Here is a 5303-nt window from a genome sequence, read left to right as displayed (position 1 = left end):
GCGGAAATGTTGATGCGGGACATTCCGGAAGAAAGGCGTCTTGCCGGATTTCCCCGAGTCGCAATACCGGGCATCCATGCGGAGGTGCTCGAGGTGCGGGCGGAGAGCCGTACCTGGGAGGAATTCGAAGGTCGGCTCCTAGAGAAATACGGGCTGGACGACGCGCTCCGGCTTTCGAAGCGAAGGTTCATGGAATGGGTGGAGTCCCCGGGGAAGGGAAGAAACGCTTCGGCACTCCTCCGGGAGTTCGAGGAAAACTTTGCGCGCCTTTCGGCGCTCGACCGAACCATCCTGGACACGAGCCGGGTCTTGCTGTTTGTCAAGTCGGTCGACGAGCGGGATCGGGAGCGAGTGGGCCTCTTGCTGGAAACCGAAGACGGGCTCACTACCGACTGGGCAGCTGTCAAGAAAGTCTGTGGCCGTTTCGACAAACGGCGAGAATGGGCGGATAACGGGGTAACCGGGTCGGGCTCGGTCGCAGCAAGGAAGTTCGCACCAGCGCCACGGGTGCGAAAGGAAGAGACCGGAGAGTGGTTGGAAACCGGTTCGGCTTCGACCGGCGTAGTCAGAGGCTCAACCGGAGGAGCGGCGCTGGAGGAATTGACGAAGGCGATAAAGGACCTCCAAATCGCGCAGGCCCGAAGGGAAGAAGGCGAACCGGCTCGTGACCGACGACCGGCGGCTGGAAACAGGTGCATGTGGTGCGATGAAGTCGGCCACATTCGGAAGGACTGCGGCGACTTCGCGGAGGCGCTAAGGGACAGGGTGGTGTACCTGTGGGAAGGACGGGTGCATGCCAGCGACACCCGAAGGGCCCTGAGCCGAAACGACGGGAAAGGTGGTATGAAAAGGTTGATGGAAGAGGCGGCGGCCCGACACGCGGAAACCGTCCACTACTCGGCGGCGGCCGGCATTCGAGTCGGGGGCGGCGAGGCCCGAAGGGAAAGCAGAGCCGGATTCTGGCCGACGATGCTGGAAGGCCTTGCCGGTGCGAGGCTAAAAGGGGAGGAATCGGACCGTGCGGAGAAACGGGTACGGGAAATGACCGGGTGGAGCGACCCGGTCGAGGAAAGGACGGGCTTCGTGGAGGCCGCTTGCCAGAACTACGAGGCTCTGGTAGAAGAGAAGCGGGTGGGGAGACCCGGGACGACCGGGCCCTCGCAACGATACGAGACCCGGTCCGGGCCACGACGGGACGAAGCCGGCGGGGCCGGCACACAAGATAAACCCCAGAAGGGCGGGTACCGTCTGGGGACGGAGATAGAAAGGACCACGGACTTACGGAAGGTCCTGGAGGAACGGATCCTCGACAGCAAGGTGGAGCTGTCGTTACGAGAGGTGCTGGGAATCGCCAAGAAGGAGTTCCACGACTCCATCGTGGACTTGGTGAAACGGAAGAGGCTGTCGACGGAGACAGAACCGGAAAGACCGGTGGAAGTGCGGACGACGCACCTGGACGACATGGCGCTGGGAGACGAGTGGGCAGAAAGCCACTATTCGAGACCACACTGGGCCCGAGCGACCACGGAGACCCCGGTGAAGATCGGCGACGTCCAGGAACCGGTGATAGCTTTGGTGGACCACGGATCGGAGATCAACTTGATGTCCATGGACTTCTATAAGAAGGGCAAATGGCCGATCAACACCAAGCACGGGTGGAAAATAAGGGCGGCAACGCGCGCCACCGAGGAGCTGCACGGGGCCTGTCCGAATGTGCGAGTCAAGATCGGCGACGTCGAGATCGACCAGCACTTCTTCGTGCAGGAAACGTCTTCGCATCCGGTCATACTGGGTGAGCCGTACATCACGGCGGCGCGGATGGAGACCAAAGTGCTGGACAATGGGTCGGCCTTCGCGAGGGTCAAAAGCCAAGACGGGCGCCATTCGGTCCAGTTTCTGACGGTACGGCCGAACCACGAACGTAACCGCGATTCCCTCGGTTCCGAAAACCGAGAGGATTTTTAGAGAGGACTGCCAAGGCGTGGGGCCGCGACAGTCCGGATGCTCCGGGAAAACCCCACATCTGTACGATAAAACCGTGTACAATAGGTAGGAAATTTTGCTTCTCCGGCAGCGGAGCATGTACGATGGTCGGCATCACCGGCCGAGAGAAAACAAAGACGGAGGGGAGACTTCGGGCGTGTGGGGTTCTCGGCCCTGACGAAGGAATCAACGGAGCCGTGGAGGCAGTCTCCTTCGACGACACCTTGGGGATGCTGGGGAAGGTAGCCGAAGAAGACCTTAACGAAGGCCGGACGATACCGGTATGTTCCGAAGAAATGTACGAAGTCATCGCGGACTTCGGTCGAGGGCTCGAGTCGGAACGGACGGCCCGAGTGAGCACCAAGTACAAGACGGTGGACCGGAAGGTGAGGCCAGTCGCGGCGCCCTTACCGAAGGGCAGCGAATCCCGAATCAAAGGGGTTGCATCGGACCCCAGCTTACGAGATCCGGCCTGCATAGGACACACCTTCACCAACGAGACGCTCCGCGAGCTGAAGATCGGTGGGGGCGGGTTCCTACTGCCGGCGGAGGAAGACCGGTTCCGGAGAATGCTCGGAAGGCACGGGAAAGCCTTCGCATTCTCGCCGGAGGAAATCGGGTGCGTGGACCCGACGATCGTAGAGCCGATGGTGATATTCACGGTACCGCATGTACCGTGGAATCTCAAGCCAATTTCGGTGCCGAGAGCTCACATCTCGAAGTTGATGGAGCTGTTGAAGCAGAAAGTTGATATGGGCATTCTCAAGCCGTCGAGCGCCCCGTATTCAAACCGCTGGTTTACCGTGCCAAAGAAAAACGGATCATTGCGCTTCATTCAGGACCTGCAGCCGGTCAATAGGGTGACCATTCGGAACGCAGGGATCGGACCGACCATAGACGAGTTCGCGGAGGCCTTCGCCGGAAGGTCGATTTACTCGGTCGGTGATCTATACTCAGGGTATGACCAGTTCCAGCTAGCCGTGGAGAGCAGAGACATTACGACGATGCGAACTCCCCTCGGCCTAGTGCGGATGTGTACGCTGCCGCAAGGAGGGACCAACTCGGTGGCCCACATGGTGAATGCAATGAACAAGGTGCTGAGGGACTGCATCCCGGACATCACCATGCCGTTTCTAGACGACATCCCGATCAAGGGATGCCCCGTAGAAGAGAAGGACGAGACGGTCGGGCCGGACGGATGCCGGCGCTTCGTGGTAATGCACATCGACGACTGCGAGAAGGTGCTGCAAAGGCTAGAGGATGCGAGGCTCACCTTCTCGGGGGAGAAGTCTGCCTTCGGGCAGTCGGAAATCATGGTGGTCGGACATTTGTGCGGGCCGTTTGGCCGGAAACCGTCTCCGGCAAAGGTAGAGGCCATCTCCGCGATGAAGCCTGACTGCAGCTCGGTCACGGAAGTACGAAGATTCTTGGGAGCATGCGCCTTCTACCACAGATGGATCCCGCATTACGCGCACGTCGCGGAGCCACTGTACGGATTATTGAAGAAAGGGCGAAGATTCGAATGGCTAGACAAGCACGCGGAGTCGGTCCGGAAGCTGAAGGAGGCTCTTTCGGCAGCACCGGCGCTCCGAAAGGCTGTCTACGGGAAGGACACCCCAGTGTACATAACGGTTGACACGAGTCCGACCGGAATCGGGTGGGTCGTCAACCAAGAAGACGAGGACGGCAATCGGTTTCCGATCCGATTCGGCGCGAAGGTCCTCAGCGAACGGCAGCGAGGATACGCCCAGGTTAAACGCGAACTCTGGGGTATCGTTTCGGCGGTGAAGGCCGACAAGGACTATCTGATCGGGACGGGGGTAATCATAGAGACGGATTGCATGCCGATTCTCGGCATGGTTTCCGGATGCGCGACGCCGGACCTGGCAATGCTCAGGTGGATAGCGTACATCAAGTCCCTAGACCCGGTGATACGACACATTTCCGGGAAAGACAACGCTATGGCCGACATGCTTTCAAGGGCAAGATTCGAGGACGAGGGCGGCATGGTCTCGGAGGACGAAGAGGTCGGCGTGGACTTCTTCGAGACTGCGTATGTAACAACCGGCGGGACAAGCACTCCGGCGCTTAACGACTTCGACGCGAGCAAGTACGACGGGGAGTGGCTGCAGATCGGCGGGTTTTTGAAGACAATGACGCCCGATGCGTCATGGACAAAGGACGAGGCCAACCGGATCCGGAGGAAAGCGTACCGGTTCTTTCTCCGGGACGGCTACCTATGGAAGCACCCGAAGAAGAGGGACGGCGCTCCGCTCCGGGTGGTGGCGATGAAGGAAGAACAGGAGGAGCTGCTGACGGCCTACCACGACAGCCCTTGGGCTGGACACCGAGGAACATGGGCTACGTTTGAGAAACTAAAGGGGAAGTATTGGTGGCCGGGGCAGTACCAGGACGTGCATCGGTTCGTGACGACTTGCGAGAGCTGTCAGACGCACTCCATAGTCCGACATCGGGACGAGCTTCACCCCACGTACCCTCCGACCATCCACTTCAAATGGATGGTAGATCTGGTAACGATGCCAATGGGAGTAGGACAGATGCGGTACCTGGTCCTAGCGCGGGAGGATCTGACGAACCAAGTGGAAGGCCGGGCCCTTCCGAACAAAACGACCGCGGCCGTATGCCGGTTCCTAATCGAAGACGTGATATGCCGGTACGGGTGCGTCGGGAAGATCGTGGCTGACCGAGGGGAGTTGGACGCCGAAGAAGCCGCGGAGCTGTTCGACCGGCTCGGAGTTAAGCTCTCGCTCACCACTGCGTACAATCCGGAGGCGAATGGGAAGGTGGAGCGCGGACACGGACCGATCGTCAAGGCGTTGGTTCGGGCGTGCGGAGGCCAAGTCGGTAACTGGCCGCGGCTGCTGCCTTATGCCTTGTGGGCAGACCGGACCACGCACAGTTCGGTAACCGGGTACATGCCGACGGAGCTCATGTTCGGCCAGAAGCCGATCATGCCGATAGAGCGGACGATCTCCTCATGGGCGACGGTCGATTGGAGGGGCGAGATGAGCCGGGAGGAGTTGTTGGCCGCGCGCATACGACAACTCGAGCGGAGACCGGAGGACGTGGAACTGGCTGCGGAGAGGCTCCGGGCAGCGAGGGCAAAGAACAAAGCCAGGTTCGACCGAACGCACCGGCTCCGACCGACGAAAATCGAAGAAGGTGACTGGGTGCTCGTCTACGACAGCAGCCTCGACAACCAGCACCGAGCCGCACGGAAGTTCGCACGAAGGTGGTTCGGGCCTTACGTGGTACGGAGCGCCAATGACAACGGGACATATCACCTGGCGGAACTTGAC

Source organism: Azolla caroliniana, unplaced genomic scaffold, assembly GCF_043228905.1.
Source record: "Azolla caroliniana isolate FFs.n. ecotype wild unplaced genomic scaffold, voAzoCaro1.0.p SCAF_5, whole genome shotgun sequence".
Taxonomy (NCBI): Eukaryota; Viridiplantae; Streptophyta; class Polypodiopsida; order Salviniales; family Salviniaceae; genus Azolla; species Azolla caroliniana.
Note: the sequence above shows the minus strand (reverse complement) of the source record.